Consider the following 25,221-nt stretch of genomic DNA (forward strand, 5'->3'; position numbering starts at 1 on the left):
ATCACACTTTGCTCACTTCACCCTTTGTATATCAATTACACTTTGCTCAAATAGTGTATCTATCACACACTCGCTTTGCTCACTTAGTGCATCTATCACACTTTGTGCTCACCTTTTTGTGTATCAATCACACACTCTCGCTTTGTGTATCTATCATACTTGTTCACTTAGTGCATCTATCACACTTTGTGTTCACCTTTTTGTGTATCAATCACATGTTCGCTCTGTGTATCTATCACACATGCACACTGTATTTGCAGTGAGAATTCCATAATTTTCTTACATCCTTTCTGCACGAGGTGTAGCTTGGCTCGAGTTTACTTGCTTGCCTAGCATTCTCTTAAAATGTTGCATTTATTTTGCATAATTGCTTCATTACAGCTCTCTTTGCATGATCATGAGTGATAACCGGCTTCGCATAGTGTATAAGTCCAATTATCAAAACCGGCTTCGCGTAGCGTATAAGTCCAATCTTCAAAATATTTCTGCGTATCATTTGCACTTTGCCCCCTTTTCCTGCAGGCATGCCTGCGGGCACATCTCTGTTTATCTTGTATGTTTGTCTAAGTCTTCGGCCTTGTCAAAAATGGGTCGTCTCTGGGCTTTAACATTCACTCCCGTCACTTGTGACTTCCGAGTTCTGTCAAAGAGGGGCAACTGTAGACACCCAATTTTTGACCGACCTTAAGACTCAGACGTCACCAATTGGGCGCTTGGTGATGTTGCATAATGTGCTCGTTCAGAAGTCTCAGAGTCGCGGCCGTGAGCCCTGCCTCCGGATTTCCGAACCCTCTTCTGTGCCTTGCCTCGGTTTGCGAACCAGACTCGGTTTTCTCTTTTTCTTTTCCTGAGGGGAGGGAGAGGTCCCGTAGACCATCTCTCAGTGGCCGTGGGCTACATTTTGTGGCTATAGGCCATTTTACCCATTTCGGAGCCCGGTTTCCGGTTTTTCGGGACCGTTGGCCGTGTGCCTCGGTTCGGGACCGCCTAACCATCTCTGTTTGTTCCGATTTTTGGCATACATCTTATTTTCTCCCTTTTGAGGGACACTGGGGTCTGAGCAACCCACTTCGTGGCCGAACGCCACTTTCGGTGCTTAACAGCCCATTTTCGGGACCCCGAACTGCGTGTTTTGGCCCCCGGGCATTCGTTTTGCATCGGTTTTCGTTCATTTTTGGCAGGTACCTCTGTTTTATCACCAGGAAGGTCACTGGAGGGTGGGAGGCCAGCAATTATCTTGGCAACCAGTTATATTCCATTTTCGCCCTCCGACACCCGTTTTTCTTACTTCCGAGCCAATGTTGAACACCTTGGGGCCACTTTCTTCAACCCCAAACCACATATTTGTGTTGTACACACATGGGAGGACCCTAAAAGTTTATGGCCAGCCAGAAACTCCAATTGAACCTTTTGAACCCCTCCTAAAAATGGCTTGTTCTCTCTCCTGTTTTAGAGTTTCCAAATTCGAACCACAGGGTTGTGATGAGGGGACCTGGGAGGCCATCTTTTTGTGGTGGCCGGCCACTAACTCAACTTGACCTTTTTGACCCCTAGCCGGCCGGCCACCTGCAGCTCCAAAAGGTAGCTGACCATGTTCCTTGCAATACACACTTTACAGCTGTATAGCTGTATCCCCCAGAAAATATCTCAATCCGGGGGATATTTTTTGGGGGAAAACTTGCCTCCTTTTCCCCACCTTTACTCCCTCTTTTTGTTCCATATAACCAGGGGCCAGCATTTGTGTTAGGGGTTACAAAAAAATCCATTAAGCCTCTTGCCTTATATCCCCTCTCCTTCTCTCATTTCTACCATCAAAACACCCAAGTTTCATCCCCTTTTCTTCACTACCACCCAACACCATCACCACCACTCCATTTCCAGCAGCAAGGAGGGCTTCTCAAAGGCTAAAGGTGCTGCAACTTGGTCCACGAAGCAACCAAAGATTGGTCTACAAGGGTGAGTTGCCATTTCCTTCTTTTTAAAGCCAATTTTTGCAACATTCCTTAGCCATATATGCTTGCTATTTTGAGCTCCGGCCCTAACTGAAAGTGGCCCTTTTTTGAGCTCTTTTTCACTTTTTCTTAAGGGCTCAACACTGTTTGAGCCCCCCATATTGCACTTGCTTCAATATCCTTCTTAAATACCGTTATCTTGCGTAGTATTTTTAGCTTGTGTGTGATCTGTTTTGGAGCATGATGAAAACTGTAAATAGGCTTATTTTGAGCCCCTCTTCAACATTGAAGAAGGGCTCAACACTGTTTGGGACCTCCATGCAATACTTGCCTTTATATTCTCTTTTGGGTCCCATTTTTGCATGTTTTGGCAGCCTATTATGCTTCGGTTTTTGGCCTTTTTACAGTACTAAAAATAGTCTTATTTTGGCTCATTCTTCATGTTTCATTTAGGGCCTTTCATGGTTTGGGACCTCCATATGCCACTTCATGTTATATCCCTCTTTGGTCCCCATTTTTGCATGTTTTGGCAGCCTATTATGCTTCGGTTTTTGGCCTTTTTATAGTATTAAAAATAGTCTTATTTTGGCCCATTATTCATGTTTCATTAAGGGCCTTTCATGATTTGAGGTATATTTTATACACTTCATGTTATATCTCTCTTTTGGTCCCCATTTTTGCATGCTTTGGCAGCCCCTGATGTTGCTGTTTTTAGACTTTGGTCCGAACTCAAAACAGCCATATTTTGACCCTCTTGTCATGTTTCATTAAGGGTCTTTGGCTGTTTGTTGAATATTTTGTATGCTTTGTATTATAGCCACTTTTGAGCCTCATTTTGCATTGCATTTCTGGCATGTTTGTATACTGATTTTGGGGCTTCCATAAACTGTAAATGTGCATATTTTTGGTCCCTCTTCAATGTTGTAGAAGGGCATTTTTCAGTTTGGGTTTTACATATACCACTTGTTTCATTGCCCTCTCTTGGCCTCTATTTTTGCATGCCATTGTTGCCCTATCTTTGCTTGCTGTTTGGCCATGATTTGTACTGGTAAAATACTAATTTTGGGGCTGCCTTGCTACTTTCTACTCATCACATGTCCATATTGTGCATATTTGGTATAGCTATAGGCCATTTCGGGTCCCGAAATTCATGTTTCGGGACTATTCCATGCATCGGGTGTGTTTTCGCCTCATTTCGGGGCTGTTTTCCCCCACATTTCAGTGCTGAAATTCCATTAGCATGTTTGCACATCATTTTCCATGCCATTGCATTGCATATGTCATTGCCTCGGTTTGCGTGCCCGTGTGCACGCATTTCGAGACACTTCATTTTCATCCATTGGCCTCTTATGTGAGTGCGGCTGAGGCTCTCTCATGTTAGTGTAAGCCCATATCATATTTCCATGTCATTTGCATTGCGTATGTCATTTTCTCAGTTTGCGTGCCCGTGTGCACGCATTTCGAGGCATCTTTTTTTTACAACATAGTGCATGCTAGGTTGTATCTTAGATCGCAATTATGCATTTCCTCAGTTTGCGTGCCCGTGTGCACGCATTTCGAGACATCTCATTTTCATAAGCATTGTGCATACTAGGCTGTATCTTAGTTGCATTCATGCATGTCATGCATATTGCATCATGTTCGGGATAGGAGTTAGCCCGGGCACAGGAAATGAGGTACGTTTCGTACTCCGAGTGACGGAACGTGTCTCAATTCCCAGTCACCGACACTCTGGATCATCCATGATGGAGTTAGGTTCTTGTTGTGTTTATACGTGCATTCATTCTATATTGAGTTGCACATTTCGACCCCTCTGCCATCATGCATTGATATGTGTGATTGGTGGCACGAGGATCGAGGCATGCATATATCTGTGAAAATACATTGCTATGCCCCTTTCCTGCTCTCTGTTGCAGCAAATGAAGAATCAGCAAACTTCCAGAGTTTGGCACGCTTTCCAAGAAAAACCACAAAACAGAGGCTAATTGGGGCATCCCAGTGGATTTCCGCGCAAGGCAGCCCAGACATGCATCATTCGTCAGGAGCAAGGCAGTCCTTGGCTTGCACGCCAGTTTTACAGCTTTCTTAGTTAATTTGATTAATTAATTAGGAATTTGTATATTATTTGGACTGTATTATTTGGACTGTAATATTATTTTATTTGGGGCTGTATATTTATTTGGACCCTCTGCGCGAGGGCATAATTGTAATAAGTGTGCGTGAGTGTGATGTATGTCTTCCAACCCCACGTCTTTCTTCCCTTTTATTTACCTGCTTATGATGGTTAGATTAGGGCATATTTCAATTAGCATACAGTATGACAGCCGGTTTGCATCATTCATCTGTTTTGCATGCACCGGGCTCGGCGCATCATACTAACTGCGTTGTATTTCAATTTCAAAGTTGAATACGTGTTAGCTGTAGCATTCCATATGCCATGTTTAGAACAGCCGAGCTTGCTATAGTTGCATTTTTGCATGCGTTGCATTAGGCATTTCTGTATAGTTAAAATCATGCATGGATTTCTAACCTAGCTTCTGTTTTGGCTTGGAGTACTCGGTGAGTTTTATGCCTTAGCATCCTTGCATGCGTGTGAGTGACTGCCATGAATAGCATGCTTACCATGAGGCTATTTGCTTATGTGATATAACTGCCTGAATGCCTGTGGGTGAAGGTTGGGTTACTTGGATTGGAATAAATCATCAACTGTTTGTTTTAAGCCCACTAGATAGTGGCAAAACCATCTTTTTTAAAGCCCACCTGTGGGTGGCAAAATCTGCATTTTAAGCCTACTTGCGAGTAGCAAACCATCTTTCAAATAAACAAGCATGAAATGTTTTGTTCCAATTCAGGTGACCCAGTCTATACTTATATGCTGTGTGCATCACATAGTAACTTAGGCTAATAATCGGAATAAGGACACACAAAGTTTTCAAAAATAGATATCATGGTTAGTAGAGGCCGATCTTTGATCGGGCGAGCGGGGGTGCTCATGAAGTGACCTTCCCCAATCGTACCCAAGTTACCGAGCCAAGGCAACTTTGGTGATGACGGACACGTGGCCTTTGGCACCGAGTCAGGGTTTCCTAAATTTCCCATTTAAAAAACATTTAGGTGGCGACTCTGTATCTGGCAAAGCAGTCCATGTTTGGCACTTCTTTCAAAAATCTGTTTTCTCAAAACGATTTGCCGGATTTGGACTCTTTGGTTCAGATTTAGAACCGTGACAATTTTAGAGTCCTGAGCTGTAGTGACCCCAAATGAACAGAACGGGTGGAGCTCACCCTCCCGGGGCGTTCAGGGACGTCTACACATAGCTCAAAACATGAGGAAATAAAGCATGAAAGGGGGTAGATGACCCCAAACAGAAAAATTCCCTTAATCAAACTTCAAGAGGGGCTCAAAATAAGACCTTTTTTAGTTCATGGAAAATCTCAAAAATGCTTTTAAGTAAGGCTATGACATCATGCAAAATAAGCCCTAAAAGAGAGATAAAGCATACAAGGATGTAGGAGACCTCAAAAAGAAAATTATCCTTAATCAAACTTCAAGAGGAGCTCAAAATAAGGCACTTTATAGTTTATGACAAAGTCCAAAAATGCTTGCAAATAAGGCTAATCAATGGAGCAAAATAATGCAAGAAAAAGGGAAATGGAGACTTACCCTTGAAGAGCAGGTTTCCAGCAACTTCTGGACCAAGATGGGAGCTCCTTAACCTCTTCAAATCAGCTCCAAGATGCTTGGATGGATGATGGAGGTGTTGTACCAAGGGTTGGTGTGCAAATGGTGCAAGAAAATTAGGGTTTGGAGCTTGGAATAGTGAGCTATGGAGAGAGAAGTGTATAAGCCTCTAACAAACTTGTTGAACCCTTGCAAATGAAGACAAGCCTCTCCTTTATAGAGGAGACGCTCCAAAGCTTCTCTAAGAAGCCTCAAATATCTATGGAGGATGGTCTAAATGTCTCCCAACTGGCACAGCTAGATTGTATTCAGAGAGAGCAAAAAGCAAGAAGCAGGCCGACCAGTTCAAGTGGCCGGCCGACCACTCCCCCTGGTCGGCCGACCAGGGGTCAAAAGGTTCAAGGAGAAATGCTGGCAGGCTACCCCAGAAAGGTGGCCTCCCAGATGAGTGCACCACAGCTGTATGGTGGAAAACCAGAAAATGTGACCCAAGAGAGAGAAAAACCAGCTTTTTAGCAAGGTTTAAAAGGGTCAAGAAGAATTACTGGTCGGCCTATCCATATTGGTGGCCTCCCAGATGAGCACAACACAATGGTGGTATGAAAAGCCAGAAATTATGGCTCAAAAATGAGAAAACCAGCTTTCTGTCAGAAAAATCGGCTTTAGGAGAGAGAAAAAGAGAAAACTGGTTTTCAAGGGGAAAAGGTGGCCTCCCACCATACTACTAGCTCCCTAACAATGAAAATAGGGTCCCTACCAAAAATAGACCAAGACGGATGCAAAACGAAGGTTCGGGGGCAAAACGCGCAGTCCGAGGCCCCGAAAACAGGCTGTTAGGTACTGAAAGTGGTGTGCGACCACAAAGGTGGTCTCTCGGGCCACAGTGTCCCTCAAAAGAGAGGAAACAAGGTGTGTGCCAAAAACTGGAGCAAACGGAGGTAGTTACGTGGTCCCGAATCGAGGCACACGGCCGATGGCTCCGAAAACTAGAAACTGGTCTCCGAACGGGAAAAATGGCCTACAACCACGAAACGTAGCCTATGGCCGTTGAGAGATGGTCTACGAGACCTCTCGCTCCCTTTGGGAAGAGAAAACAGAGAAAACAAGACCTGATTCGCAAACCGAGAAAAAGCACAAAAGAGCCCCGAAGTCCGGAGGCAAGGCTCGCAGCCGAGACTCTGAAACCTCAGAACGAGCACAATATGCATCATCACTGAGCGCTCAATCGGTGACGTTTGAGTCTTAAGGTCGGTCAAAAATGGGGTGTCTACACTACTATTGTGATTAAATTTGACAGTAGAGTTCATTACATTTTTGTTGGGTGTTTAGGAAACAATAGGAAGTATATACATTTGTGATTGATGGAAAGTAATGACATGTGATACCCTATTGACATACACAAATTTCTCCAGAAGAAGAGACACGTAAGGGGTAGATAGACGATACCAATTTAAATGGCAGAGAAGGCTTCTATTAATAATCCTTAGAAGGTTGTAACCTCTGCCCTGCCTATGTATTATTTGCCCTTGTTTAGAATGTCTGAAGGAGTAGCAAGAGAATTAGAAAAGAAGCAAGCTGCATTCCTTTAGGGTGGGTCTAAGATAAAATGGTCAGTTCATCTGGTTAAATGGGTTGAATTATCTAAGAGTGTAAAACATGGAGGGCTAGGTATTAGAAGTATAAGGTTGGTTAATGACTGTATGCTGTTGAAGTGGTGGTGGTGGTTTGGCAAGGAGAAATACGCTTTGTGGAGAATAATCATTTGCAATATGTATAATATGGATTTCAATTGCTAGTACCCATCTCTTAGCTCAAGTAGTAGGCATTCTTGTGTATGGAAAGGTATCATATCCATTGCTGAGAGGAACATCATTCTGCATGAGTTTTATTTTAATAACTTTCAGGTTAAGGTTGGGGATGGTCAAAGAATCAAATTTTGGAAGGACAAATGGTGCTTGAATCTCTTCTTGAAAGATGAGTTCCCTGCTCTTTATAGATTGGTTATGGAGAAGGTGGATTCTTTGAGGGTTTTGCGTGAGAGGAAGGTGTATTTTGGGGATTGGGATTTTCAGTTTAGAAGAAGGTTGTGTAAGTTGGAAGAGACTGAAGTTTCTAGGCTCTAGGATTTATTAGGATCTGGCCTTGTATTTAGAGATGATTTAAAGGATTGCTCATCTTGGGTAGCTACTACCTCTTTTGAGTTCTCTGTGTCAGCTACTTATAAATGTGTTGAAGATTCTCTTGGTCCCCCTCTCAATACTAGTGAGCTGGTGTGGATTAATGCTGCTCCCCTAAAAGTCCAATTCTTTAGCTAGTTAGCTATGAAAAACAGAGTTAAGACAGTGGATTCCTTGTACAAAATTGGTGTTATTCAAGCTAATGCTTCAACTCTTTGTGTGTTCTGTAAGTCTGAAAATGAATCAACGGGTTATGTTCTGTTACATTGTCATTTTTCTTGGAAAGTTTGTGTTGGAGTTATGGTTTTTATATGCTTGTTTTGGGCCAACTTTAAGCTCAAAATTGAGTGAGTCCCACACATCTTTTGGGGTGGGTTCAAGAGGTGACGTGTTCCTTGCCGCATGGCAAGTCACACAGTACAAACGATTCGTCAAAACCATTTATGAGTGAATGAGAACTTGATATCATTTTCGGGTTCGTGGAAAGGGAAGCTGAAAAGGTGAATGTGGGTTTCCTTTATATGGTTGTCCCACATTGGAAACTTAATAGAATTTATGTGTGTATATAAGTTCTAGGTGGCAATGCTTGGGTTGGGCCCCAAGGGGCGCCCCAAGTTTGTAGAAGAGATGAGTTATGAACAAAGTGGGCCTTGACTCAAACCACCATACACGCACGCGCCGCCGCCCGTCCGTTCGTCTGTCTGACTGGGCCCAGTTGTGGGTTGGTGTAGACGTCCCCGAACGCCCCCGGGAGGGATGAGTCCCCCCGTTCCGTTCGATATTGGGCTCACTACAGTTCAGGACACTCAAATTGTCACGGTTCGAAGTCTGAACCAAAGAGTCCAAATCCGACAAATCGTTTTGAGAAAATAGATTTTTGAAAGAAGTGCCAAACATGGACTGCTTTGCCAGATACAGAGTCGCCAGCTAAATATTTTATTTTGGGGAAATTTAAGAAACCCTGACTCGTTTGCCTAAGGCCACGTGTCCGTCACCACCAAAGTTGCCTCGGCTCGGGAACTTGGGTACGATTGGGGAAGGTCACTTCGTGAGCCTCCCCACTCGCCCGATCAAAGATCGGCCTTTACTAATCATGATATCTATTTTTGAAAACATTATGCGTTCTTATTCTGGTTATTAGCCTAGATTTACTATGTGATGCGCACAGCATACAAGTATAGACTGGATCGCCTGAATTGGAATAAAACATTTCATGTTTGTTTGTTTGAAAATGGTTTGATGGTGCTACCCGCAAGTAGGCTAAGACGTGGATTTGCCATCCTCGGGTGGGCTTAGAAAATATGATTTTGCCACTATCTAGAGGGCTTAAAACACACATTTGATGAATAGTTCCAATCCAAATAACCCAACCTTCACCCACAGGCATTCAGGCAGTTATATCATATAAGCACATAGCCTCATGGTAAGCATGCTATTCATGGCAGTCCTCACACGCATGCAAGGATGCTAAAGCATAAAACTTACCGAGTACTCCAAGCCAAAACAGAAACTGATTAGAAATCCATGCATGATCCTAACTATACAGAAGTGCCTAATGCAACACATGCAAAAATGCAACTATAGCAGGCTCGGCTATTCTAAAAATGGCATGTGAAATGCTACAATTAACATGTATTCAACTTGGAATTGAAAATACAATGCAGTTAGTATGATGCGCCGAGCCCGGTGCATGCAAAACAGATGAATGAATGCAATCATGCTATCATACTGTATGCTAATTGAAACATGCCCTAATCTAACCATCATAAGCGGGTAAATAAAAGGGAGAAAGACGTGGGGTTGGAAGACATACATCACACACACGCACACTTATTACAGTTGTGCCCTCGCTCGGAGGGTCCGAATAAATAATATACAGTCCAGAATAAATATTACAGTCCAAATAATTACAAAATCCTAATTAATTAACAAATTAAACTAGGTAAGCTATAAACTAGCATGCAAGCTAGGGACTGCCTCGACGCTGCTTCAGATGATGAATGATGCATGTCCGGGTTGCTTGGCACGGAAATCCACTACGATGCCCCAATGAGCCTCTGTTTGCGATTGATGCCGGAATGCTGTGCAAGGCCTTTGAAAGGCTACTGATTCACATTCTCATGAGAGTCACATAATAATGCTAAACTTTGCACTTATATCGTAGATTCTGAATAACTTCCAATTCATAAGCAACATAGTAAAATAACTTCAAATTCATATGGATACACATAGCTACTCTTATATTTACTCTGAATCTATTCTTCAAGAATGAACATAAATTCTTTTGGGTAAATGACTTAATTCACGTGCTCTATTAATCAATAGTATACACCGTTGTATAATCGTTCTTATATGTTAACATAGTTGTCTTGCCTTGTAATTAATAGTCCTAATGGTAACCGTTACATCATTCCCACGAGTTGACATAATTAACATAAAGTTAACAGGGCAAAGTAAGCACATTTTCATTAGATTACAGATGACTTTATCGGTTTCACAGTTCGGCCCTTGGCCTGAGGGGTTCACACATTCACGATAGCCTTTAGGTTTCATAGATTCACAACTTATCACATCGGCCTTCGGCCCTTTGGATTCACAAGTTCACAAGTTTGGCCCTTGGCCTCATAGCTTCATAATTTCACAAATGGCCCCTGGCCACATAGGTTCATAGTTCACAAATGGCTCCTGGCCACATAAATTCACAAGTCGGCCGTCGGCCTCATAAATTCACATATACACAAATTAGCTTTTGGGTTTCATAGGTTTACAATCCAGCTCTTAGCTTCATAGTTTCACAATTCACAATTCGGAAATTCATACTTCACAAATGGCCCTCGGCCACATCGTTTCATATTTCACAAGTTGGTGATCCATACTTCACAAATTCGAGATGCATATTTCACAAATCCTTTTTGATGTTTCCATAATTTCACAATGTTCCTCATATAGCATACACCTTTGATGTTTCCATAATTTCACAATATTTACGTAGCATACATAACATACATGTCAACATAATTCTTATGACGAAGATCATAACGTCAATAAAAATAATCATTAATGGTTAAAGATACATCGAAGTACTACTACTCACAGTGATCGGTTCCCGGTGGTAATGGTATAATGTCCTTGTCTCGACCTACAATTACAGTACACAACACATAATATGAGGTTATACTCGATCCTTTACTTATTCTCTTTGATCGTTCAATCAATTAGTCATGGTGGTACCAAGCTCATTATTCTTTAATATGTTGTAATCCATGTCTTAGAAAACGGGAGAAATCGATAGGAAATGGTTTAGGTGAAGAAATGGTACATAACTAATTGACATAACGTGAACAGTCATCACTAATTTGGGTATAACTTTTTCTTTATTTAGAATTTGGGAGTGAGACTAGCGCCATTGGAAACTAGACTTCCGGGGCTTGATTTTAGGCTCAAGAATCACTCAAAACGAAGTCCAGATGCAAAAGATGTACCTATTCAAAGTTGGCTGGACAAAGCTGTCCCCGCACGTGCGGGTGAACAGTGCCGCACGTGCGGCCCTGGACAGCAGCAGTCCGAAAATGGCTGAAATTGTGGGACTTTTCATTTTCAAAAATCAAACCTTAATTACATGTAAATCAAAGCCCAAAACCCTTTATTACATGACCAATTTCACATTATTATTCTTCATCAAACACCATAATCTCACAATAAACAAATTTAATGATTTTACTTCTTCAATCAAGGAATTCTTAGAAAATCAAGGTTCATGGGTTCAAAGCTCACATCTTCTATATCAATCCATGATTTCAAGTAGTAGATGGATTCTATACAAGGTTAGTAATTAGAGCCACATACCTTACCCAAACCTTTGTTCATCCCTTAGTCTCTTCAATTTTCCCAAGATTTTGGTTGATCTTTCCTCTCTCTTCTATCTTCTTCAACCATCTTCAAGCTTCCATGGATGTTGAATTCCTTAGGGAGAAGCTTTGCCTCTTCTCTCTCTCCCTCTCTCTCTCTCACGGTTCTCCTTCCCCTTTCTCTAGATATTTTTATTTTTTTGTTTGGTTCAAAATAGATGAGTTCAACAACTCATAAGGCATATATGCATATATAAAAGCTTCCCACAAATAGGAAGGGCCAAACACGCCCTTACGAATCGCACAAAATCACATTTCAATTAAACTTCCCAGATAACTCTAAAAATTATGCTGATCATAAATATGTCCCCTGTTCCGGTATCTGAAGTATTTAAGGCCTTTAATTTGCAATATAAAGTGAATCACCCAAACGTCCATTAACGAATCAGACAAATTAGATTTCAAATTAATTTTCCCAAATAATTCCAAAAATTCCCATTAACATATCCAAGTACTCAATTTTGATTTTTGAACCCATAAAGGTCGGTAATCCCCATTTTAAGTCCATAACTGAACCAATAATGCTTCAATTCTAATAGATATAATTAAATTAAACCACATCATTTCATAGGGAAATAAAGATGATTTCTTATACGCATTTTGGGGTCATTACATCCTTCCCACCTTAAGAAGTTTGGTCCTCCAAACTTGATTCTCCTTGTCACAAGTCTAGTTCCGTCTTGGACATATAACATTTCTCAATCATTTAGTCATTCCCAATTTTATACAATCAATTTCAATGGAGGTTGCTCCCAAAATCACAATTAATGCGTCTTTACTGACTAATTGGTAACCCACTTGATAGTAGTATGTAATAACATCAAAGTATCGTCTCATTATTCATAACTTGTACATTTTAATTTATTACTCCACAAATCATATCTTCCACATAATATGACAACTTAAGGGTATTCAGAAATGAATTCATTTCAAGTATTCGTTCGCATGCAGCTCATAAACTATCAAACATAATTCAAACTCACAAATAACCCCCATTATCATAATTCGTCAAAGGTTAAGGAAACATTCACGACATAATTGCATTTCAAAGGTATATACCTCGTACAATAATTAGACCCATCGTAGTAATTAAATTCTAACTCAACAACTTCATGGCTCTTTGTTCATTATCTAAATTAGACTTATCAGTTCAAAACAAATCTCTAAAAAACTCCAAGTGCCAACCTAAATTTCATATCAAGAAATTACATGTTCAGAGTAGAGGATTCGTAAAATCAAATACAGATCAAACCTTAATGGTCATACTTCCCACATTACAGTAAAGTAGTATTCATTTAAAATCCATGCTGGCTTAGAAGACCTCAAAGTCAACATCACGACAGCAAGCACATAATACATTTACCATGAAATTCTTATATTCTTGTTCCATAGGTAGTAAAATGTTTCTAACATGGACAAAAACATTTTCCAAAAATATGTAATACATAAAGTTCTTCAAACCCTTCATACGTACATACAATACGTCGTTCAGAGATATTACTCAGAAACTTATCAGGCCTTTCAAAGATATCAGATGATGGAATAATTCTCAATAGCCTTAAACTTATTTAAACTTTGACAGAACAATCTCTGATTTAACTTATAACAGATAGGCAGAATAACTTGAGGCTCAACATAAAGCTTTCATCAAGTATGCAACAATAAATTATCAATTAAAGAACTCATTCACGCATAGCAGAATATTTCTTTCAGAAATCTTGTCATATCTTGAACATTCGGAGCTTCGTAGCGTATCTAGTCATTTTGGAAAATTATCCAGAAAGCTTATCATGTCATAAACATGTCGGAAGTTCATAACATTTTGATCATTTCGAAAAATACTTACTGTTTAAAAACATGTGATCAAAAATCATCCTTATAGTATCAAAACAAAGAACATACAGTTTCGTAACTTCTCGCAACATACTAGACACTTGGTCATGTCGTCATAAGTTCAAGTTGACTAGTTAGTCATAAACTTTACTTAACCCCTTTTTAAATACAGAATAGGGATTAGTTTAACAGTTTGCATTAAAATGCAGAAACAAAATTCCAATTTTTTTTTTTTTTTTCTTTCATAACTTATCATTTTTTTTTTTACCGGTATCATATGGGCAGACTCATCATATAGGTGGGGTTCTTCATATTATTCGACCATTCCTTGTAAGAAATCCTGATTACGGATTATAGATTACGCATGAACAAAATAGAATCACTATATGTATAACTTTTTATCACAGCCAGTCCTTTTCAACATATTACAAAGTATCATGCGAAACTTATTTTAGCAACTATCAACTTACAATAACCTCTCAAACTCGCAGGTTTAAACATTGTTATAATAAGAAGGATGTGCCTATGTTACAGAAAGTGCACATCGCACATATTATCTTATGTGCGCACTAAATCATGTAAGCAAGTCATCTAAACAGATGCTTCGCAGATATTTATCAATTCTACAGTCACAATTAATAACACACATTTCACTTAGTCATAGGCATATAACTTGTCTTACCGTTCAACGTGAATTCTTACCACGCTTCCGCTGCGCAACTTTATTGATTTAATCCCATCTGCAGGTCTTACCATGTTCTGCATAGTAATCAATCACAATATATACAAGAAATGTATAATAGACATGAATAATAACCATTGCGGTTAGCGTCATTACATGTACCATTATCGTTGCTATCAATTCCTTTCATGTGCACTAAGGATGTCATACATGATGCCTAAGTCTTTTCTAGACATCCTAAAGCTCAATGGATTCGTGTGTGAGATAGCAACTCGTGCTCTGATACCACTTGTCACGCCCCAAACCCGCCCCTAAAAGTTTGGGCATGACCCGTTTGAAAACGAACACTTAACCTGTAATAAATAACATATGGGGCCTCATCGGAAGCATAAAGTAGGAAAATAACAATACATATAAATTCCATTGAGCTACATCTACATGCCAGGACCTCTTATACATCACATTTATCATGGAAAATAGATAAAGCTCCAAACCACATGTTGTGGCATCGGTGATAAACAACCATATGTACAGACCCAGCCCCATCATTGGGCTTATATAAAAATCATTGAAGTTCTACCTCTTTAACTTTAAATAGGTAATCAAAATTAAGCCAACATTTCAATAGACTTTACAAAAATAAATGGCTTCGTGCAGCGCCTGAACCCACGAAGGTTGACAAAAGAAAACGGGTGTCATGACTAGGGCTGACCACTTGGTTGGTTACCTACAGAAACAGACGTTAGACAGAGTGAGCCAAGCTCAGTGAATAGTAATACATAAATAAAACGATGCTTAAATTGAAACATAACACATAGCAATGCATATAAAGATGTAGAGTTCACATAGTTAGTCTGATTCTGTGCTACGTACATAACGGCTTTAAGTTCAATCTTGCAACACAAACATGGTGGCTATAAGCCCTTGAAACATGGTGGCATGAAGCCCTTGAAACATATGGCATAAAGCCCTTGTAACATATGGCACTAAGGCCCTTGAAACATATGGCACTAAGGCCCTTGTAACATATCTGACCTTGTAGTATATTCAAACTTGTAACATATACTTGAAACATACCTGAGCATACTTGAACTTGTAAAATACTGGAAACATGCCTGAAACATACTTCATTAATTCAAACGGAACATATTATAACTAGAGCGTTTCTTGTTGTATCATGTCATTGTCATACGCTTAACAATAAGAGACTAATTCACATTCTCATGAGAGTCACATAATAATGCTAAACTTTGCACTTATATCGTAGATTCTAAATAACTTCCAATTCATAAGCAACATAGTAAAATAACTTCAAATTCATATGGATACACATAGCTACTCTTATATTTACTCTGAATCTATTCTTCAAGAATGAACATAAATTCTTTTGGGTAAATGACTTAATTCACGTGCTCTATTAATCAATAGTATACACCGTTGTTTAATCGTTCTTATATGTTAACATAGTGGTCTTGCCTTGTAATTAATAGTCCTAATGGTAACCGTTACATCATTCCCACGAGTTGACATAATTAACATAAAGTTAACAGGGCAAAGTAAGCACATTTTCATTAGATTACAGATGACTTTATCGGTTTCACAGTTCGGCCCTTGGCCTGAGGGGTTCACACATTCACGATAGCCTTTAGGTTTCATAGATTCACAACTTATCACATCGGCCTTCGGCCCTTTGGATTCACAAGTTCACAAGTTTGGCCCTTGGCCTCATAGCTTCATAATTTCACAAATGGCCCCTGGCCACATAGGTTCATAGTTCACAAATGGCCCCTGGCCACATAAATTCACAAGTCGGCCCTCGGCCTCATAAATTCACATATACACAAATTAGCTTTTGGGTTTCATAGGTTCACAATCCAGCTCTTAGCTTCATAGTTTCACAATTCACAATTCGGAAATTCATACTTCACAAATGGCCCTCGGCCACATCGTTTCATATTTCACAAGTTGGTGATCCATACTTCACAAATTCGAGATGCATATTTCACAAATCCTTTTTGATGTTTCCATAATTTCACAATGTTCCTCATATAGCATACACCTTTGATGTTTCCATAATTTCACAATATTTACGTAGCATACATAACATACATGTCAACATAATTCTTATGACGAAGATCATAACGTCAATAAAAATAATCATTAATGGTTAAAGATACATCGAAGTACTACTACTCACAGTGATCGGTTCCCGGTGGTAATGGTATAATGTCCTTGTCTCGACCTACAATTACAGTACACAACACATAATATGAGGTTATACTCGATCCTTTACTTATTCTCTTTGATCGTTCAATCAATTAGTCATGGTGGTACCAAGCTCATTATTCTTTAATATGTTGTAATCCATGTCTTAGAAAACGGGAGAAATCGATAGGAAATGGTTTAGGTGAAGAAATGGTACATAACTAATTGACATAAAGTGAACAGTCATCACTAATTTGGGTATAACTTTTTCTGTATTTAGAATTTGGGAGTGAGACTAGCGCCATTGGAAACTAGACTTCCGGGGCTTGATTTTAGGATCAAGAATCACTCAAAACGGAGTCCGGATGCAAAAGATATACCTATTCAAAGTTGGCTGGACAAAGCTGTCCCCGCACGTGCGGGTGAACAGTGCCGCACGTGCGGCCCTGGACAGCAGCAGTCCGAAAATGGCTGAAATTGTGGGACTTTTCATTTTCAAAAATCAAACCTTAATTACATGTAAATCAAAGCCCAAAACCCTTTATTACATGACCAATTTCACATTATTATTCTTCATCAAACACCATAATCTCACAATAAACAAATTTAATGATTTTACTTCTTCAATCAAGGAATTCTTAGAAAATCAAGGTTCATGGGTTCAAAGCTCACATCTTCTATATCAATCCATGATTTCAAGTAGTAGATGGATTCTATACAAGGTTAGTAATTAGAGCAACATACCTTACCCAAACCTTTGTTCATCCCTTAGTCTCTTCAATTTTCCCAAGATTTTGGTTGATCTTTCCTCTCTCTTCTATCTTCTTCAACCATCTTCAAGCTTCCATGGATGTTGAATTCCTTAGGGAGAAGCTTTGCCTCTTCTCTCTCTCCCTCTCTCTCTCTCACGGTTCTCCTTTCCCTTTCTCTAGATATTTTTATTTTTTTGTTTGGTTCAAAATAGATGAGTTCAACAACTCATAAGGCATATATGCATATATGAAATCTTCCCACAAATAGGAAGGGCCAAACACGCCCTTACGAATCGCACAAAATCACATTTCAATTAAACTTCCCAGATAACTCTAAAAATTATGCTGATCATAAATATGTCCCCTGTTCCGGTATCTGAAGTATTTAAGGCCTTTAATTTGCAGTATAAAGTGAATCACCCAAACGTCCATTAACGAATCAGACAAATTAGATTTCAAATTAATTTTCCCAAATAATTCCAAAAATTCCCATTAACATATCCAAGTACTCAATTTTGATTTTTGAACCCATAAAGGTCGGTAATCCCCATTTTAAGTCCGTAACTGAACCGATAATGCTTCAATTCTAATAGATATAATTAAATTAAACCACATCATTTCATAGGGAAATAAAGATGATTTCTTATACGCATTTTGGGGTCATTACACTAAAAATACAAGCACAAGGGGCTAAAAAATCATGCAAAAATGAGGCCAAAAGAGGGATAAAGAGGTAAGTGACAAAAGGAAGCCTCAAACAGTGAAGATCCCTTCAAAAATGTTGAAGAAGGGCTCAAAATAAACTACTTCACAGTTTATAAGCAAGCTCAAAATAGTTTATAAATGAGCCTAAAATACTATGCAAGAAAGGGGCATACAAGAGAGGTAAAGAAGCAAGTGTTAAAAGGAATCCTCAAACAGGGAGAGGCCCTCAAAAAAACATGAAAAGGAGCTCAAAATAATGGTATTTTCAGTTAGGGTCGGAGCCCAAATATGCAAGAAAGTATAGCTTAGATTGTATGTAAAAATAGAGCCAAGAAGAGGAGAAAGAGACTTACCCTTGAAGACTAATCTTTGACAGCCTTTTGGACCAAGTTTGGGTGCTCCTAAGCTCGGGAAAACAGCCTCAAGCTACTGGTATGGAGTATGGAGGCCTTGTGCTAAAGGGTGTAGGGTAAATGGTGTAGGACTTGAGAGGTTTTGGTGCTTGGAAGAGGAGAAGAGGGGGGATCAATGCAAGAGGCTTAGGGCAAATTTTTGTAACCCTCAGATGGGAGCTGGAGCTGCTATTATAAAAGCAAAAGAGAGAAGAAAATGGGGGAAAAATGGGGGGGGAAAGAATTCAAGTTTCCCCCTAAAAGTGCAGCCCCCCGGATACAAAATCTGGGGGGAAACATAATGCATAGCTGTAAAGTACCTGGAGAGAGGATCATGGCCGGCCAGTTATTGAAGGTGCAGGTGGCCGGCTGGCTCTCCCCATGGCCGGCCGGCCAAGGGTCAAAAGGGTCAATCAATATTAGTGGCCGGCCACCACAGAAAGAGGGCCTCCCATGTGTGCACAACATAACCATGTGGTCAAAAACTGGAGGAAGTGAACCAAGAGAGAGAAAAGGCCACTTTTAGGAGGGGTTCAAAAGGGTCACACACAATTACTGGCCGACCATGTGATATTGGTGGCCTCCCAGGTGTGTACAACACAAATATGTGGTTTAGGGCTGGAAAAAGTGGCCTTAGGGTGGTCAACATTGGCTTTCGAGGGAGAAAAAACGGGCGACGGAGGGCGATGGAGGAATAAAACTGGTTGTCAGAACAATTACTGGCCTTCCACCCTTCTACGACCTTCCTAACAATGAAACAGAGGTCCCTGCCAAAAATGAACTCAAACCGATGCAAAATGAAGGTTCGGGGGCCGAAACGCGCAGCCCGAGGCCCCGAAAATTGACTGTTAGGCACCAGAAGTGGTGTTCGACCCCGAAGTTGGTTTTTCGAGCCATAGTGTCCCTCAAAAGGGAGCAAATAAGATGCATGCCAAAAATCGGAGCAAACGGAGGTGGTTAAGCGGTCCCGAACCGAGGCACACGACCGTCGGCTCCGAAAAACCAGAAACCGGGCTCAAAACGGGCAAAATGGCCTATGACCACGAAACGTAGCCTACGGCCACTGAGAGATGATCTACGAGACCTCTCCCTCCCTTCAGGAAGAGAAAACAGAGAAAACAGAGCCTGGTTCGCAAACCGAGGCAAAGCATGAAAGAGTCTGGAAGTCCGGAGGCAAGGCTCGCAGCCGAGACTCTGAAACCTCTGAACGAGCACGATATGCAACATCACCAAGCGCTCAATCGGTGACGTCTGAGTCTTAAGGTCGGTCAAAAATGGGGTGTCTACAGTTGCCCCTCTTTGACAGAACTCAGAAGTCATAAGTGACGGGAGTGAATGTCAAAGCCCAGAGACGACCCATTTTTGACAAGGCCGAAGACTTAGACAAACAGGCGAGATAAATAGAGATGTGCCCGCAGGCGTGCCCGCAGGCAGGGGGAAAATGCAACTGACAATGCAAGAAGCCGAAGGTAGCTCACGATCATGCAAATGCAGCAAGCTATAATGAGGCAAGTATTCGCAAATAGATACAACAGTTTTAAGCAAGAATGCAAAGCAACAACTACATTTCATGCAGTTAGGAATGCAGAGAATTATTCTCGTCGCGTCTCACACGGAGAAGATACGATATCTGCGCGATTCGTCTGGTCACACCAGCTTCAAATGAACCATACATACAATATCGTGCCTGTAAAATAAAGAAACTCAACAAGCACAACATATCTAACAACATATGTTCAATGTGATATCGAATGCAGACAATCGCGGTGCTGATGGAAAAGTGCATCGCAATGCGGGAAGGAACGCGCGTGACAACATGAGTTTAAGCACGGAGGCTCGGTGATATCAAAGGGACGTGCATAACAATGCATTTGCATGAGAATGCAAGTTATGTGCATGATAATGTAGAACAAGCGTAAACTAGGATGTATGTTTGTCACAAAACAACGAGCAAGGAAATGCGCGTTTCGGCGAGGGCGACTCGATCGCGGCCTCCAGTTCACCTCCCGGAGTGGTTACAACATGTTTAAAGGGATACATCTCACTTTCGACGAGCAGTGATGAGACACACATCGGAAACTGAAGCTGAGGTTCCAGCGGAGCGATTTCGCGACAGAAAGTGCACTTCTCTTGTACTTTTTCAGGTCCCGGGGACTCCAATCCTCCCCAAAATTTGCAGGGACCTTGGGGGGCATGTGGGGAACACCACCGGCCAGTTTTATTGGGAGAGGGAGGCCATCGGCCAGTTTTTAAAAAGAGAATGGCCGGCCTGCCAGAAAAAGTGGCCGGCCGGCCACTTGGCCCAGATTCGAGGCAATTTTGTACTTTCACCCTCTTTTCTTTAAATACACTCATCCAAACACTTCGTGCTCACAAGTGAAGCTTCGAAAACATCTCCTCTAGCTTCCCAAACCATTTTCTCCCTCAGATCTGTGCTTTATACGCGTTTTCCAATGTCCCACGCAAGTTGTTTTCGCGAAATCTTTCAGTTTTAAGCACTTTGAACCGATTAAATTTTGATTTCGGGGCTTCTTTTCTCATTTTCGCCACTTGAGGTGACTTTGTCTCAATATTTGGAAGATTTTCTCGAGAGTTGACTTTTGTTGACTTTTTCATTTCCCGAGAGTTGACTTTTGTTGACTTTTTCCAATTTTGGCTCATTTTTGCTCATTTTTGCCCCTTTTGCAGATTTCTTGAAATGGCCGGTCACTTTCCCCACGACGGAGGTTCTCCAGGCGCCGGAGGCGAGCCTGACATTATGTCTTTGCATCCGAGGGTTCGCCCCTTTATCCCCGAGAGGTACGCCCCTCCGGCTCATATCCTCCCGCGGGCTATTTTCTATCACTTCACTGATTTTGACGAGTGAGCACCCGGGGATCTCCTTCTGCGGGAGCCAAAGTATCACCTCTCCCATGAGGCACGAGAGGTATTTACTTCGTTTTTACCTTTTCTGTAACATATTATGAATTTTTCATGCACTCTGTTTGCACTCTGAACACACGGTTCAATCACTTGAATTCCTGAACACTCAGCCCATAAATTGATTGTGAACACACGGCGCACATCGGTTGAGGGTTGAACACGCAGCCCAAAACACTGATTTTCTGAACACATAGCCCAAATTGATTGTGAACACGCAGCCCAAAACATTGATTTTCTGAACACACAGCCCAAATTGATTGTGAACACACAGCCCACACTGATTGAGAGTTGAACACGCAGCCCAAAACACTAATTTTTTGAACACACAGCCCAAAACACTGATTTTCTGAACACACAGCCCAAATTGAAGGTGAACATGCAGCCCAAAACATTGATTTTCTGAACACACAGCCCAAATTGATTGTGAACACGCAGCCCACACTGATTGAGAGTTGAACATACAGCCCAAAACACTAATTTTCTGAACACACAGCCCAAATTGATGGTGAACACGCAGCACACACTGATTGAGAGTTGAACACGCAGCCCAAAACACTAATTTTCTGAACACACAGCCCAAATTGAAGGTGAACATGCAGCACACACTGATTGAGAGTTGAACACGTAGCCCAAAACACTAATTTTCTGAACACACAGCCCGAATTGAAGGTGAACACGCAGCACACACTGATTGAGAGTTGAACACGCAGCCCAAACACTGATTTTCTGAACACACAGCCCAAATTGAAGGTGAACACGCAGCACACACTGATTGAGAGTTGAACACGCAACCCACTTATTTTACTTTGCACGCAGCCTATACATTTTATTTTCACGCAGCTTATTCATTTCATGCTGAAACATGTATTCATTCTGAATGCAGGTGACTTCTCGCACTGTGCGGGGATATGGCTCTACCGCGGCGAGAGATTGGTATACCGAGCTCCCGGAGGCTATTCGGGATTTGGTTGACTTGGCGGTGTTTGGGCCCTTCTGTACTGGGCTATCTCGTTGTCCTGCCAGGAGGACGTTGATGGCCGCCTTGGTGGAGAGATGGTGGGACACCACCAACTCCTTCCATTTTTCTGTCACGGGGGACTTGACTATGACCCTGTTTGACTTTGCCGTACTGACTGGCCTTGACGTGGGAGGTTGGCCTATCCTTTACGACGAGGACATGGGCCAGTGGGAGGCCGCTTGGATATATCTGTTGGGGGTTCACCCGCCTGTTAACAGAGCTTCGGGGAGAGTCCGTTACACCTGGTTCTCTTCCCATTTCCGGCGGGTGGAGATGGAGCCCGGGACTCCTGAGGAGGCAACACAGTATGCCCGCAACTTTCTGATGTTCCTCTTCGGGACCACTTTGTTTGCTGACAGGGGGAACACTGTTGGGCTTTATCTGTTGAGTGCTTTGGTGGACCTGTCACAGGTCAGACGGTATGACTGGGGTGGCGCCGGCTTGCCTACCCTTTATTGCTATATGAGCGCAACCTCCCGCGGACGGGGGGACTTACTTGGCGGCTATTGGAGAGCCTGGGAGGTACTTTCTGCCCTCTTGATTTACATTTCTGCTTCTCATTACTTGCACATTACACACACGGCGCACTTTATACTTTGTATCGTGCACTTTGCCTTCAGCACTTCGTATTCTGCTTTGTTTTCCACAGTTGTGGGTCTATGTGTATTTCCCGACATTGGCCCCGGAGTTGGTGGTAGAGGGACCTCTCGTGACCCCGTACTCACTTGTATTTGAAGGCCAGCACCGGCCAAGACCTCGGGAGTCTCTCCTTTATCTGCGGCAGTACTTCGACACTGTGCGGTCGACGGAGGTATTTCAGAACTCTCAGTTCTTTCTGTTTTCATCTTTGATTTGTCCCGTACATTTTCTATTTCTGCTTGGTTTATGCGTCTGTTATCCGCAGATTACATCGCAGCCCTGGGCGCCTTTAGGTGAAGGTCTCCGATTCCAGTTTGCCGGGGGGTGGGGTGCCTCCCGGTACAGGCTCCTGTTCGAAGGGCCAGTTGGTAGGGCCTGGTTTTTAGGGGATCGTTTCTTGCGTCAGGTCTGGGGGTACACTTCTCAGGACCCTCCCTCAGCACCCCCAGTCGATATGTGGATTGCTGATAGGCTCTCTTCCCGGGATGTTGTTAATGCTATGCTGGGTATTGATGCCTTGCTACATCTTTAGGAGGGGGATTACGCTACTTACCGTCACATATACCTGATGCCTCCATTGATGGGAGTTCGTACTCTGACGATGAGGCCTGCTGGCATGCCATCTTCGAGCCAGGCCCGGGCTCGGGCTGCAGACGCCCCTTCCACCAGCAGGGCTGGTACATCTAGAGGTGGGGGTGGATTGGTTCCCCCGATTTCAATCTATGGGGCTGCCATATAGATTTCAAGCTGAGGATATACCTCTGGGTATTTAAACTAGACTTTAGTCTCGGAAATCCCGAACCTTTGTGTTCTAGGCATGAGCCATTCGAACTCTAGTTTCCACCGTCTTAGTTGGTCTCCTAGGAACTCAACGCAAACATAGGCAGATGGCTATACCAGACCACGGGAAGTCGTTCGGGCACGACAAACACCAAAGGAATTACACCTTTAGAGGATTTAAGGTCTCCTAGACCGGAAAGTGCACAAGATGGTGCGAATAAATGCAAGTGCGATGCGCAAAACAACGCGAATGATGATGCAGGATTTAAGGTCTCCTTAGACCGAACGATAAAACAGATATGGTGCAATGGATGTAATAGATGATAGATGCGATACAACAGAGAGTACAATAGATGCAAAATGGTGACATACTCCAACCATGTTGGACTCGTGAGTGGAGGAAGAATAAAGAAAATTAATCAGGATTGCGCTCCATGCATCCTAAGATAAATTCCAGACACGCTGAAATCGTGTGAGGAAGGGGACAAAGATAGAAACATAGGGACTTATCCCAGTGTTTTGGAATGGTATAAGCATTGGAACGTATTCCGAACGCTTTTAACCGAAGGGGGAGAAACATAGGGACGTATCCCGGTGTTTCAGAATGGTGTGAGCATTGGAATGTATTCCGAACACTTTTCACCGAAGAGGGAGAAACCTAGGGACGTATCCCTGTGTTTCAGAATGGTGTGAGTATTGGAACGTATTTCGAACACTTTTAACCGAAGAGGGAGAAACATAGGGACGTATCCCGGTGTTTCAGAATGGTGTGAGTATTGGAACGTATTCTGAACACTTTTAACTGAAGAGGGAGAAACATAGGGATGTATCTCGGTGTTTCAGAATGGTGTGAGTATTGGAACGTATTCCGAACACTTTTAACCGAAGAGGGAGAAACATAGGGACGTATCCCGGTGTTTCAGAATGGTGTGAGTATTGGAACGTATTCCGATCACTTTTAACCGAAAAGGGAGAAACATAGGGACGTATCCCGGTGTTCCGAAAAGAAGGAGAAATGTAGGGACGTATCCCGGTGTTTCGGAAAGGGAGAGAAATGTAGGGACGTATCCCGTTGTTTCCGAAAGAAGGGAGAAACATAGGGACGTATCCCATTGTTTCGGAAGGAAGGAGAAATGTAGGGATGTATCCTGGTGTTTCAGAATAAAAGATGCAGGCATTGGAACGTGTTCCAAATGCTCTAAACCAAAGGAGGTCTAAGCTGTCGCACGCGCGAGGAGAAAGAATGATAATTGCAAGTGAATTGGTGCATAACAATGCAATGAATGAGCATAACAATGCGAGACAGATGTGCATAATCAATGCAATGAATAGGTATAACAATGCTAGTGAAGTGGGTGCATAACAATGCAATTGGAATGTGCATCACGATGCAAGTGAAGTGGGTGCATAACAATGCAATTGGAACATGCATCACGATGCAAATTGAACGTGCGTGACAACGCATATTTAAAACAAAATGCCGAATAAGGGAATACAAGCCTTAACGAGACCAAATTCAAATGCGACCTCTGATTTACCAGAGAGAGATAACATCTGTTGCTGCTTTAATTGCCA

Source organism: Camellia sinensis, chromosome 9, assembly GCF_055761805.1.
Source record: "Camellia sinensis isolate YWXY chromosome 9, ASM5576180v1, whole genome shotgun sequence".
NCBI classification, from domain to species: domain Eukaryota; kingdom Viridiplantae; phylum Streptophyta; class Magnoliopsida; order Ericales; family Theaceae; genus Camellia; species Camellia sinensis.